The sequence below is a fragment of the Mus musculus genome, chromosome 8 (genome assembly GCF_000001635.26).
Source record: "Mus musculus strain C57BL/6J chromosome 8, GRCm38.p6 C57BL/6J".
Classification (NCBI taxonomy): Eukaryota; Metazoa; Chordata; class Mammalia; order Rodentia; family Muridae; genus Mus; species Mus musculus.
Window position 1 is genome coordinate 101778347 of NC_000074.6, and position 15698 is coordinate 101794044.

The 15698-nt window shown below is 38.2% G+C and overlaps 1 long non-coding RNA gene across 1 annotated transcript; it reads left to right on the forward strand.

The window, feature by feature from the left end:
• The first annotated feature begins 5081 nt into the window (after positions 1–5081).
• Positions 5082–9520, forward strand: Gm46070. Its single transcript, XR_001778760.2, has 3 exons — positions 5082–5179; positions 8784–8837; positions 9384–9520. It is a non-coding gene; the product is annotated as a predicted gene, 46070 (long non-coding RNA).
• Positions 9521–15698: the final 6178 nt, after the last annotated feature.

Below are 15698 nucleotides of genomic sequence, written 5' to 3' on the forward strand. Positions count from 1 at the left end.
AGAAGTTTAAAAATATATATTTTACAATATTTTAATTGTAATTAAAAATTTTTAAATTATGAATAATCAAATCTATTATTTCTTACATACCTATTGAGACATTGCCTCAGAATGCAAGCAAGGCCAGCCTAGATTCATTATATATATATTCAAACTCGAGATCTTACCTTAAATGTGTGCTGTTCCTGATACCCTTGAGCTTCAGGGCTATAGGTCTGAGCCAGCACACCAACAGGGAACATATATACCTATTACTTTCTAGTTTTGAAGTCATTTTCCTCCCAAAATAGAAAATCATGATCTTGAAGACTAAGCAGATGCCCATTGAGAGAAAAGAGTGTGAGAATGCAGGAGAAGAATACATACTAGCTCTGTTGTAAGAGGCAATGAGACATTGGTGTGAGATGATGATTTAGAGGGACAGGCCACCTCTTTTTCAGGCCCTGTAAAATCCATTGCTCTGGCCATCATCTTCTTAGAACACAGAGATGCTTTTAATCCTTGCCAATGATTAATACACTTAGAAATTGAGCTAGAACTTGAATAGACTCTAGTTAAGGAAGGGGGTGGGCCTGTGTAATAAGTAACTGAGTTTATAGCCAAAGAAAATCCACATCACATATTTCTATCATAGCATAATCATCTTTGAAAAGAACTATTTCTGCCCACAAAGACATCTGAAGCAGCACAAACGTCTGTGGGATTTTTTTTTTTTTGGTTTCATGCAAATATACTTTTCTTTCTTTTATAAAATCTGTTCCCATCTGTCCTTTCCAAGAATGTTCTGTTAAGACAAAGAGTTAGAGATGAACACCTTGTCATTTGTACCAATTATTAAATGTTTCTCGTGTTTTCCATGAATGACATAAGGAATGGCTTACTCTTTGAATGACTTACAGCTTTAACTTTTATTAACACTGAATCCCATACAAATGTCCACAATGAAACAGAAACATTGTAGGTGTGAGTGTGGCTAAACTTAGTAATCTAGAGATGATAGGTTCAAGTTTTTCACCTTGAAAATGTTAGGATTGGTTTTGAGTTTCGGTCTTAACAGGATTTGATATAAGAAATTGGGCCATAGCATATGTCAACCTTTCTCCGTTAAGCATTTGTATTAATTAAAACAGACTTACTATCAATCAGAACTCTTTACACATGCAGGTATCATAAAAATTCATTTATGAAAGGCTAGTATGAAATTAGAATATTTCCTGTAGATAGCACAAAATATCATACTGTCAAACAGATGCAAATGATCTCGTCCAGTTCCCGAACAGAGTAGAGGAGTACACAGTGTTTATCACAGTCTCTTCGTGTTAATGCTCTCCCAAACTTCTAGCCAAGTGGAGAGCTGCCTGTTGTCAGAACTTGTAATTTTTTATTTTCTCTTCTCACTGGTACCTTGTGCTGACTGGACTTCCAGTACATGGTTTCTTCTATAAGTTGCCTTTTTCATGATCTGTTAGCACTATCTTAGCAAAACAATAAAACAGTAACGATTGACAAGTTGGCAGGGCACTTACCCATCAGAGTTGTTGAATTTACTTATTAACAGAAGTCCAGGACTAAGAACAATGCTTGCTACAGAGCAAGCGTGATTTATAATAGATGCTGGTTTGTTCTAGTTAACTTTCTCCTCAGAGATGAATAAAAGAGATATCAAAATGAATACAACCTATTCTTCTCTCTCCTATCATCTTAGACATTACAGTGGAAGAGTGGGGGTGCTTCTTTAACATTCACAACTTCTGTCACCAGCTGTTCCTGTTAGAAAGGTCTCTGGTGGCACTTGCTATGAGCTCTTTTTAACCCCAGAATGTGTTTGCCATCTGCTGCCTTGGGCCTCTGCACCTGTTCTTGCCCTGCTTCTCTCCCCCTTTCTCCTCTTCCTTGTCAGCTGGTGCCTTTGGACTCCAGGTTGAATTCAATGTCAGTCACTTTAGCAGTATTGCTTGCTGCTGGAGGCTGTTCTTTGAGCCTCCTCCAGCAAGCTCATGATGTTCATCTGTGTAGAGAGAAGTCTGTGCAAAGAATTCACAGCACTTGACTATTTCCAAGCATTTGGCCAGTGGCATTGTATATCTCTACTCCAGAATCCTGTGTCAGAAAGTTGATGTTGTCTGAATTGAGGGGCAAGTACTGCTTTTGTGGTAGCATGTTTCTTTAAAAGTAAAGTATTGCAAAACAGTGTGGCAATTTCATCTCAGTGAAACCAAAATAAACTAAATCTCATGTTTTATTTCTGCAGGATTCTATAAGAATGTTACTGTGTTACTGTGGTGGAGTTATCATCTCCACTGATGAGCATACATTTAGTCACAGCTGCTAATAATCTCAAGGAATGTATTGATTATAAATTAATAAATATACAAATATTCATGCCAAATATGGGTCACATACCTTGTTCTGATATTCCTTTATATCTCCAGTGTATACAGGTATGTCCTGCTCTCTCAAAAGGCCTTTGTTTCTATGGGAATAAACAGGCATTAATCAATGTGCACACAAATAAACTTCTAAAATGAGATAAGTTCATCAACGAAAAGAGTCCATGCTGTGAACACTGAGACCAAGGGAGTTTACACGTGAGAACAATACAGAAGACATTTTAATAAAGTTATATGATAAGAAATATAGAAAACTGAGCATGAATATAAAACATTCAAGCGAAAGTAATTCAAAGCAAGGAGAATGATATCCACAGGCACAAAATACTAGCTGTTAAGAGGGATATAACCTCTTCTTAGATCTGAAATAAAGTACAAAAAAAAAAATCAGTAAAATCAAACAAACTTGAGGGCAAAGGCTGAGGGAGAGTAACTGCAAAGACATTATTGTCATTTTAAATCCACATTAGTTAGAGCGACACTTCAATTCCTGTTTGACTACTAGTTCTTATAGTGAGTTCTTTATTCAACAGAATCTTGGTGGACAAAGATAACTGTTCTTGAAGGCTAATATAATCATAGACCTCTGTCTGTATCTGCGTCTCCACCTTTCTCTGCCTCCTCCTGATCTCAGTGAAACTGCTTCTGGGTCGGTACTTCTAAGACATATTCATCCTGTCTTAGGTCATTGGCTATTGCCTGTATCAGAGTTGTACAGGGTTGTTTCTAATCTGGCCACAAACCAAACCTTATTATTCTCTTGTTGGACAGTCTCATGGTACTTTTGTTAACAATTGTATCCTGTTCTCTGAAATATTCCACAGATCTTAGCTGTTCATTCTCAGTTTGGACTCCATGATACCATGCATGCTACAACTTCATCACACTGCCTCTAGGAATAGCAGCAAAAGTCATTGGTTATTTCTCGGAATTGTATAAGGATTTAGTTTATATTCATGTTACAATGTTCCATTAAGTTATATATGGGGATATATATTTTATTTGGAATTAGCCACAGTGTATCACTTATAGGTATTTTACCATTTTAAAATAAGATAGTTAAAGGCTGGGAAACTGAAGAAGCTGTTGACTTGATGTGAGGAAAATTGAGAAAATATCTGCCACTTAATTAAGAGATTGTGGACTGAGTTGGTAAACATATTAAATGTAACCTCAGACACATCAGAATGCAGTGGTTCTCATTAAGGAATGAATACAATCACCTCCTATTTGATTATTTTGACCAAAAGCAAGTCAAAGTTTGAACTCTCCACTTTCTTTTGGTGTATTCTGTTTGGCCATAGTTTTTAAGTTTTGCCTTGTCTATGAGGATTTGTCTGCTGTGTATCTAGGCCTTCCTGATATCTGACTGCCCCATCGCTGGCGTGCTGTGAAATTGTCTCAGTGTTGCTGTGTGGGCTGTCTCTCATGCATATCAAATGGATTTGTTCTATACTTATGAACTGCATAGGAGGAATTACAAGGAAAGGAATGAGGGAGACGTTACTGGATATTTAACAGCATTTTTACAATGTATTAGGTTATTTACCCCAACTGATCCTGTCTCCAAAGGTCTCAGTACCAGATCATACTGTCTATCAAGCAATATACATACATTGCTTGCAACATTTATTACAGGTATTTTTGTACAAGATTGCTTTCAACTTGTTAAAAAAAATAGTTCTTTTTCCAGCCAAGAACTATCATGACATATGCATATTTACATATATTGTTATCCATGTCAGGGGCATGTAATACCACATAACAAGATTAAAACAATATATTATCCTTTTTTTTTGTTTGTTTAACTAAAAATTAGCTTTTTATTTTATATGCTTTTGGGGGGTATTTTATGTATTTACATTTCAAGTGTTATCCCTTTCCCAGTTTTCCCTCTGGAACTCCCCTATACTCTCCCCCCTTCCCCTGTTTCTCTGAGGGTGCTTCCCCTCTCCCCTACCTACCAACTCCCATCTCACCGCCCTGGTATTTCCCTACACTGGGGAATCAAGCCTTCACAGGTCCAAGGGCCACTCCTCCTAATTGATGCCAGACAATGCCATTCTCTGCTACATATGCCTCTTGAGCCATGGGTACTCTTTGGTTGGTGGTTTAGTCCCTGGGAGCTCAGGGTTGGGGGATGGGCGTTCTGGTTGGTTGATATTGTTGTTCTTCCTATGGGGTTGCAAACCCTGTCAGCTGCTTCAGTACTTACTCTAAGTCCTCATATTAACCTTTTTGAAACACCGGTTAAATCTAAGTTAAATAACGTTGGTTTTTACACTATGCTCTTAAAAGGAGGCTGCGTACATAGCAGAATATCAGGCTAATTGCATAGTCTTAAGGGAATTTCAAGTGACAAAATTAAACATCACATTAGCAAAAATTGAAGCCTCTTATAATAAGAATCAGGAGAAAATGTGTCCCAAATGCAGGCAAAAGTCATTGACAGACCTGGCTCACATTGTTACAAGAAGACCAAGATGTGGGTTAAAAAGTAGGGGCCTCTGTCCACTCCGGGCTAGGGCAGCTGGGGGAGGAGGACCCCGGAAGTTTGACTGCATGCACCCCCACATCACTGCTGGGTGGGTGTTCGGTTATAAGAGGCCGCAGGACCCACTTTGGGGGTGGGAAAGGCACAGTCTGAGATCCCTGTGGACCCGACGGGGTCTCCAGGTTCTCAGGCTCTCAGACATCCCAGATGCTGCGGTATGCCGAGGAAGAGCTGAGAACCTGTGGTGGCCCAAAAGCAATCTCTGGCCCAGGGCCTAAGTGAAAGGGTCAAGGAGGTGAGAGCTCCAACTTGTTACCAAGTCTGCAGCTTGCTTGTCTGTTGCTGGGAGGCCTCCCAGTGGGAGGTTAGAGCCTTAGCTCTTTAGGGAAAGACCTGCTCCATTGCTCCAGCAAGGCAGGTCCCAATATGAAGAGGCACTCTATGGTTTTTAAGGCGATTATTGTAGAAAGGCAGAGCAAGGGAAAAGAGTAGTGAAGTAGAGACTGGCTATGCTCATGTGGAGACAAGGGGGGAAGAGAGGGGAAGCAGGAGGGCAAGTGGTGAGAGTAAGAGCCAGAGACTAAGAGAGTAAGAGTGAGAGGGTAAGAGAGGGAGCAGGAGGGCAAGGAGGAGGCAAGCAGCTCCTTTTATAGTGGGCTGGGCAACCTGGCTGTTGCCAGGTAACTGTGGGGAGGAGCATACCTGACTGTTGCTAGGTAACTGTGGGGGTGGAGTCCAGACAGAATACCTGAAGTTTGGGGCATTGCCTACTGACTGATGGCCACACATCTCTTTGGGGGTGGGGGGAGCTGTGGCAGGCTGTAGCTACAATAGGAGCCAGGGATCCAGGAGGCATTGCCGAACACCTTCTTTCCCTTTTAGGGTCACCAGGATTCAAGGCCTGTGCTTGACCAGGGACCAGGCTCTCTGTGCACAGTTCACTGCCCCACACTGAAAGACACAACTATAATGTATAATCAGAGGGCCTAGGTTAGAGCCATACAGGTTCCCTGATTATTGGTTTAGTCCCTTTGATCTCCTATGGCCTCAAATTACTTGATTTGATGGGTTTCTATCAGGGAGGTGTGCAGTATTACTGCAACTTGATATGACTTGTTTGGTTGATATTCCTGGCAATCCTGCCCTTTTCTAAAGGGGAATGTAGGAGGCATGGATAAAGGAGACTGGGAAGAGAGAAGGGAGGGGAAATTGTTGTCAGGATGTCATATATGAGAGAAGAATAAATAAGAAAACTATAAAGAAATAAAAAGTATAAAACCCAGCATTTCTGAGGAAGGCCATACCATGGATAAACTGTTCAGATTATATCAGCTTCAGGGCACTCCTGTGGGGGATTTTAAGATCAAGTTCCTTGAGGTAGTAGCAACTATCTCTTTGAATGTGGACAATGCTGTCCATGGGCTCAGTGATGTGGGAGTAAGCCAAGCAGGTATGTGCATGCATTCATTCTTTCTCTGGGCTTGAATGCACATATGATGAGATGGTTCAAGTTCCTTCCACTTTGATGCCCTGAAGTTACTGACTGGAACCTGGAATTGTGAAGTAGAATAAATGATTTCTCCCATGTGTTATTTTTGTCAGGCTGTGTTATCAGTAAAGGAAACAAAGACACCCAATAACTGACTGTAGCTCTCAGTGCTGGTTAGGTTTGCTTAGGGCTTAATGCTTTTGTGGTGCATATGACACTAAGATGAAGGCTTTTTGAGAAAACATAAAAGTGAATGAATACCTGACAGATAGCTAGTTCTCATGTCTATCCTCTTAATCCGGCTACAGATATATTTGTGTTTAGTGTTTTGACATTCAACACCTCTAACAGAAATAATTTGTAATTGAACTTACCATGATAAAGGATAATATTCCATTCCTTCACTATACCTTGGTCGGTTACACAGCATGATTTTTTTCATAACTGAATATATCATCACGGAATGGGTTTCCTGGAACTTAAGTGCCATCGATGCCTACAGATTCTGTCTCTGAAGCAATTTTCAAAGCTTTCAGACACCATCAGGTTTCATAATCAGTCATTCAAAGTCAAAGACAACCTTGGAATTGGGTATGATGGCACCTTCTCTTAAACCTAACATTGACAGGGGAGAGTCACAGACATCTATGTGAGTTCCAGACAATTCAAAACAATAGCCAGGTCAGCCAAGGGTACTTGAGTACCTACAAAAAAAAAAAAAGAAGAAAAAAAAGAAAGAAAGAAAGAAAGAGGAAGAAAGGCACGGAGGCAGGCAATATTTTCTCAGTCATGATGAATATATGTGTACACAGCCCTCCAATAACTCAATAAGCTTAACAGATGATACTATGTGGTGCAGTTCAGGTTACTATAGCAATACCATAGTCTAGAAGACTTAAAAAGCAGAAATTAAGGTTTCACTGTTCTACACCTGGAAATCCTGGGTTACAGCTCGAGTCACTGGGTTTAGAGGAGTATCTGACTTGTGGAGAGGTGACAACTGTTTTCTGTATGGGAAGGAGGAACAGAGGAAGCTCTGCACGTCACCCTGTGCTCCCTAGTGATCCCCTTCTGAGCATCTCACACTTATGCTTTCATCTGAATATACTCGTCCACCAAAGACACCCCAAAACCCATTACAATGGGCAGCTTAAATATAGAATGATTTTAGGCAGGGTGCACAATTAAGTTTCTATCAGATACAGCTTTGGTCATTTGCTATTTACAGAAGGTTGAGTAATAACAGTTCATGAATAATATCATTATTATAAGAAATAGTCTGGACATATTGCCAATCAAATTCCTTATGTGAAAATTCCCTTTGATTCTTTTTAAAACTGACATTTACTGGACTGCATCACCAATCTATATATTTTTTTCATATACACATTTATAAATGGCAAATTCATTCAAGAATTTCAACACAGACATGATGCTGTGGCCTTCATTATATTTATTAGTATAGGGAAGATCTACAACTTTCTCTGATATGTAACTGAATATATACTATCTTTTAAAAACTACATTTGCATTTCCTTGTGCATGCTTACATAAACTAACAGTAATTTTAATAAATAAAAACAAACATCACATGCATTGCCAACACTGTAGCAGAAATAGGACATATCTAAATTCCTAAATATTTTCCAAGATCATTTTTATTCAGTAACACTTATCCTCAGCAAGAGCTTGGGATACATGTGCTGATGGCTGTATATAATATGGCTATACCAGAGCAGAGTGAAAACTTCATTCCAGAGACAGTGGGAGGTAATGACAAAGGGCAAGGTGAAGAAACTCAGTTCAATTTCAATGAGATGCTCTTAAAGGTGATTTTCCCTCTCTCTGAGTGTCTGACTCCTCAGATCAGTTTGCTAATCTCTAAAGGTAGTGTGGTATATATGACATTTTAGAGTAGCATAGAAGCACTTACCAGCACATATCCATGGAAAACATACAGAAATGAATTACCAGGGTTGACCCAGTGTACATACAAATGAACACACACACACACACACACACACACACACACGCACACACCAGACCTATGAGACAAAGACAGACAGACAGACAGAGACAGAGAACAACAATGTTATCAACATCCAACTTGTTATTAACATTCACTTTCCCCACTTATCTGAGAAAATAAAAGTGTAATGTTTTCCTATGGGATAATATGGTATTGGAAATTGTTGTCTATTTGATAGAAAAAATTAAATCCACATTATAAATTACAAATCTAATTAAATATTTATTCAAAAGTCAAGCTATTAGCTAGCTAAAATAATAGTCTGTGATCCCAGCTGCTGACAGAATTAACAAATTAGCATGTTCCTGCTTATTTATTCCACTAACATTTAATGAGCTTCCCTTCTGTTCTGTTCCCCATTCTTGGCTCTCAAATATTAAGGATGGATGAGTTAACAGACCAGGATTTCAAGATGCTTATAAGCTATCTGGGAAGGTAAGTGTTGTATATATTTAAGTCATAACATATACTTTAAAAATAAATAATATTGACATTAAAGAGAGACATTCTCTAGACCCAAAAAAGCAGAACAACAGGAAATTGGCTTAGGCACAGAAAAGCACAATTCAAATGATAGAAGAAAATTGCTCAGACAAGTCTCTTGCAAAACATACATTTTATAGTGTTTATTTTCATATAACCTACTAGAAGATGTACAATTTCCTGAAACGATGTCTATCTAGTTGAAGTGGTTTCAGACTTCTGGAAGCATTTTCAAACTGGCACCTACATTTCTCTTTTATTTGGAGTGTAAGATATATTGCAAAATGTGTTCATATGTTGAAGGGTTACCCTTAGGTGGGGGAATGCCATCATTGAAAATATATTGGGTGCTGGAGAATGTGATATAAGAAGTGGCTTCACTCTTGATGGTTGCATAATATGGTAACATTGTTTGATGCTGTGGCTGTATTTGAGGAAGTTATTCTCAGGAGAAATACCATAGCAGCATAAACTTATATCATCCTTTGCTTCTTCCAGCCTTTGCTGCAGCCTCCTGTCAATGATGAGGTGACCAACAATGTTCTACCTCAACACTAGTCCAGAAACAAAGAAACATAAAGCCAGCCAACACTAGACAAAATAAAATTTGCTTTCTTGTATCCTTTTCTTGGATATCTGCCACAACAATAAAAAGACTAACTAGGACACCTTGAAGACTAACCTTCACGCTTCTTCTCTTAATAACAATAAGATCGTCAGTTCTGGGAACCATGAAAATCAGAACATAAGTAACATTTAGAAATGAATGTAGATGTGTTACTATAATTTTGCTGTAGGATTTTTGAGACAACTTAGATATCTCAGTGTATTCTCTGAAATTAGCCACAGCAATTATTTTAATAACAGCCAAATGACCTCAACTCAGGAATTGCAACTAATTACTGGGAATTGAAAAATTCTCTTATAGAAAGTATTCAAGGCTTAAGACAATTTCTTGGTGTTACTAAAAGAGAGGCATCTAAGCTCGAATGATCATACAATATAGAGAACTTCTTAATTTCATTACCATGTTAATACTACAGGTACAGTTGAAATTCTACCCTTACAAACTCAGTTACATCATTAAACAAAGTACTTTACATTAGTATGCTTTGAAATGTTTGTCATATTCTAAGTAAAATAGAAAGGTCTGATGTGTATATAAAACCAATTCTTCTGGATCCAAGAACTTTAATTCAACTATGACTTAGATAACTACTGATATAATTATGCTAAAAGGCAAATCTATATATAAATTAAAGGTGGACAGCCTGTATACTATACCACACCAAATTTTTTTGTGTGTTTGATTTTTTTAATTAGGTATTTTCCTCATTAACATTTCCAATGCTATCCCAAAAGTCCCCAATCCCCCCCACCCCAATCCCCTACCCACCCATTCCCACTTTTTGGCCCTGGCTTTCCCCTGTACTGGGGCATATAAAGTTTGCAAGTCCAATGGGCCTCTCTTACCAGTGATGGCCAACTAGGCCATCTTTTAATACATATGCAGCTAGAGTCAAGAGATCTGGGGTACTGGTTAGTTCATAATGTTGTTCCACCTATAGGGTTGCAGATCCCTTTAGCTACTTGGGTACTTTCTCTAGCTCCTCCATTGGGGGCCCTGTGATCCATCCAATAGCTGACTGTGAGCATCCACTTCGGTGTTTGCTAGGCCCCGGCACTGTCTCACAGGAGAGAGCTATATCTGGGTCCTTTCAGCAAAATCTTGCTAGTGTATGCAAATGCAGTCAGTGTTTGGAAGTTGATTATGGGATGGATCCCTGGATATGGCAGTCTTTAGATGGTCCATCCTTTCATCCCAGCTCCAAACTTTATCTCTGTAACTCTTTCCATGGGTGTTTTGTTCCCAATTCTAAGAAGGGGCACAGTGTCCACACTTTGGTCTTTGTTCTTCTTGACTTTCATGCCTTTAATAAATTGTATCTTATATCTTGGGTATCTTAAGTTTTTGGGCTAATATCCACTTATCAGTGAGTACATATTGTGTGAGTTCCTTTGTGATTCTGTTACCTCACTCAGGATGATGCCCTCCAGGTCCATCCATTTGCCTAGAAAGTTCATAAATTCATTCCTTTTAATAGCTGAGTAGTACTCCATTGTGTAAATGTACCACATTTTCTGTATCCATTCCTCTGTTGAGGGGCATCTGGGTTCTTTCCAGCTTCTGGCTATTATAAATAAGGCTGCTATGAACATAGTGGAGCATGTGTCCTTCTTACCGGTTGGAACATCTTCTGGATGTATTCCCAGGAGAGGTAATGCTGGATCCTCTGGTAGTATTATGTCCAATTTTCTGAGGAACCGCCAGACTGATTTCCAGAGTGGTTGTACAAGCTTGCAATCCCACCAACAATGAAGGAGTGTTCCTCTTTCTCCACATCCTCGCCAGCATCTGCTGTCACCTGAATTTTTGATCTTAGCCATTCTGACTGGTGTGAGGTGGAATCTCAGGGTTGTTTTGATTTGCATTTCCCTGATGATTAAGGATGTTGAACATTTTTTCAGGTTCTTCTCTGCCATTCGGTATTCCTCAGGAGTGAATTCTTTGTTCAGTTCTGAGCCCCATTTTTTAATGGGGTTATTTGATTTTCTGGAGTCCACCTTCTTGAGTTCTTTATATATATTGGATATTTGTCCCCTATCTGATTTAGGATAGGTAAAGATCCTTTCCCAATCTGTTGGTGGTCTTTTTGTCTTGTTGACAGTGTCTTTTGCCTTGCAGAAGCTTTGCAGTTTCATGAGGTCCCATTTATCGATTCTTGATCTTACAGCACAAGCCATTGCTGTTCTATTCAGGAATTTTTTCCCTTTACCCATATCTTCGAGGCTTTTCCCTACTTTCTCCTCTATAAGTTTCAGTGTCTCTGGTTTTATGTGGAGTTTCTTAATTCACTTAGATTTGACCTTAGTACAAGGAGATAGGAATGGATCAACTCAATTCTTCAAGGAATTAGAAAGGGCAATCTGCAAATTCATCTGGAACAACAAAAAACCTAGGATAGCAAAAACTCTTCTCAAGGATAAAAGAACCTCTGGTCGAATCACCATGCCTGACCTAAAGCTTTACTACAGAGCAATTTTGATAAAAACTGCATGGTACTGGTAGAACGACAGACAAGTAGACCAATGGAACAGAATTGAAGACCCAGAGATGAACCAACACACCTATGGTCACTTGATCTTTGACAAGGGAGCAAAAACCATCCAGTGGAAAAAAGACAGCATTTTCAACAAATGGTGCTGGCACAACTGGCGGTTATCATGTAGAAGAATGCGAATTGAACCACACAAAATTTTGATGATCTTCATTGTTTAATGATAGATTGTATCTATCACATCTAGCCTAGTTATCTAAATGTTGTACAGGACACAATGGCAGGACATTAAAAGATAATTGGGATTCTTTGTCTCCCAGAGTTGATGGGACATTATCACTCGCTTATAACCTTATTAGTCATAGTCCACTGAAAGTAGTAGTTAAGGGATACTCAAGAACCTAGATCAGGCTATATCACACTCCTTCTTATGCTCTCCTATGGTGGAAATAATGTGCAGAGTTTCAAATTTTTCCATTATATTCATATTTAAAACAAAAACTTTGATATAATAACTGCCATGATTACTTTTCTGTTCCCATTTTTGAAAGTTGAAGCCAAGCTGGGGGCCTGTTTGCCAAGTTTTCTGCCTGGAGGAAAATTGTGTGGCTGAGTTATAAATACATTGATGGATCCAGCTGGAACTGTCTCTTGTAATTTAATATGCAAAGAAATAATCTGAGTCATAGATGGAGACAAGCAGTTCCTTTTAGATAAGAGCACTCTATGTTTGGCTCTGCAGATGATTTTCAAGAGCCTTCTTCAACGAGAGAACAAGGGATGGTGTCAGGACAAGTGAGACCAAATATTCCCATTGAAACAAGCATTCAATTGCCTTTCCAATGCTAAAAGAAATTAATTGTAATGTTTGAGAACTTCACATTTTTTATTAATTTCTGTTAAGTAATGGTCACATTAAAACTATGAATAAAATTGATAAGAAGAAGTAAGGAAAAGAAATTATATACATGGATTTCAACTGGACCATGTCCATAAATGGTTAATGTAACTTGAAATGACCTGAAATATTTAAGAGATGACATTTTAATTGTTTTTATAATTTTATATGCAATTATTTTATTGTGAAGTCAATAATAAAATTAATGATAATGTGATATTTAATTTTAATCACACCCATCAGTGTTTTCTCAGTATATGATATACTTTAAATGCAACTTTAGTTAAATAGTGCTATAAAGCAAGCCCAAAACTTCAAAGGTCCAAAGGGCATCCTGCTATATATCAAGAGTACATATATGGCTGTGGAAATGCCCCTAGATTCTCCTGTATTTACTTTGCACTCATTTATCAGAAGAGTGAAGAGATGTTCTTACATGACTACATGTTGATACTCAAGGCCAGTCCTCGTGAATGGAGATTCTCCACCATGCATTCATCACCCAGTAACTAGACCAACTTTCTCATGGGCTGGTACTTTACTAGGATGGTAATGGAAGTCCAAAGGCCTCCTGATTCTTGATCCCAGAATCACCATAGATATTGTTCACTACTTTCCATATGCCAAGGCCAATCATCAGGATAGTCTAGGTTCAAAACATGGAAAGACATGGGCAATGAAAAGAGGAAAGCCAAAGCTCTGCGAGGTTAAATCATAATGTGAATAGTAAGCAACTGAAGAGGAAACGAAGTCAGCCTTAAAGAAAATGGCTTTTTCTTTCCCAAGAGTCCACAGTGCTTTCAGAGTAAGTGCTTTGACTTACATGGGTTTATATACTGTTCATCATTCCCATGTTAGCCTGTTTGGGAGTATGTTCTCAATAAGAAATAAATACTAAGAAACACATTGCTTCAACCTATGGAGATCCTGTAGGAAATCTCACCTTTCTCTCAAATATCATGAGTGCTGAGCAAGTTCCTGGATTCCTAGGATGACATATAGACTTTATTGACATTCAGTCCATCTTGCAGAGATGTAAACAAGTCCTGATAAAAGCCCATTTCTTCTAAGTGCTCACAGGTATTTTGGTTTGTTTTCCCAGTAGGCCATAAACTGATAATACCAGTTAGAGGGAAGATTTTAAAAAGAAAATGAGTATTAGAGAAGACTCTCAAACAACGATCCAGATACTGGTGATGTTCTTTCTTTCAATATGTATATCTTGCATGTATTTAAATATCCATCTTTGGAATGAATTTTCGTGAGCTGTACATGTAAAATGTGTCCTGCTGTTGGATATTCATATCATTTATTACTAAGTAAAATACTGCTGTTTACTTTCTACAAAAATTATATTTTTCGTTCTTCATTATATTTCTACTATATATTTAATAAATAATAAATTGGTGTCTTGGGTGGAAGGAAGGGAGGAAGGAAGAAAAGAAGAAAAGAAGGAAGGCTAAAAATGTAAATTACTTCAACAATTTGAAGCAGCACATAGACAAATTCTATATAAACAAAAATTACCCAGCATGCTGAAAATCCCAAACTGAATTGGTCTTCTTACTAAGAGAACATCTTTGTTGTCAAGACCCAGCCTGTACTTCTTTTAGCATCTGCTCTGATTTGTGTGGGTTCTTTGATCTACCCACCAAGAACTACCTTTCCCACTTTGTTCAGTTTCACATGACAAGAGATTTCTGTGGATGTGTCCTTTTTCTTGTCATCCTATTGCCTGGATACTTTGTACTTTCTTTTGTGTGTGATTAGGCATACTTCAAAAGCCTGCTGTTCTTCTCTATATGGCTTATAACAGTCAGATGGCATGCCTCTTCATAAAACAGTCCACCTCCACTCCAGTACAATTAATCAGTTCGTAATTAAATTCGTTCCCAGGTATTATAACTTGAGAGCAAAATCATTCACAAAGAAAGGCACTTGTACTTGAGAATTAATTTCAGTCATATTTATTCCACCTTTACCCATAACTGGCTTGTGATTCTGATCCGTCCTTTTTTTAACTTTGTCTCTGAACATATTACTTCTGAATTATCCAGTGATGATTTCAGTATCAGAGTCACAGGATGCATCAAGCACTTGCTGAAGGAAGGAGAGGAAAACATTTTATGTGTGGATTGCATGACTTCTAAGCAGTTGTTTGGTTACAAAATATTCACAGTCCCTACTCCATCAATGTGCTAATTAATAATCAATAAACTGGTATCAGATCTGTCCTTTCTGTCCAGCCATTGTGACTTGCAGTGCAGGTGGAAATCCTATAAAGACTCGGGCTTCTACAGAATTCAGTTCTCAGAAGGAATTATTACATCTATAATTTCTTTCCTTGTGTCTGTATCTACTTGATCTACTATGAAAGACTCATTTATTTCTGAAATCTAATATACCCAAGCTAAAAATAAGTTATAATACAAACATAAGCTCCATGCTTTGCCCCTTTCAAAGGGGTTCTTTCATAGAAATGTTGAAATCTGTGCCACTGTAACTGGAGTTCACATTGGTTTATTCTTCTATTCTTTCTTTTAGGAATTATCTGCTAATTATATCACTTGAGAATCTCATTTCATATATATTATAGTATTTTTGTTTCTTTTGGCCTGTGCCAATATCAAGACACTAGGCATGTATGCGTTTGTGTGCATATAAACCTGTGTATGTCACATGTACACTGGTGAACCAGAAAGGCAGATGAGGGCATGGGATTTCTTGGACCTGGAGTGATAGATGATTATGAATTTCTTTGTTATAGAACCCAGTACAACCAGCCCAGGAATGGCA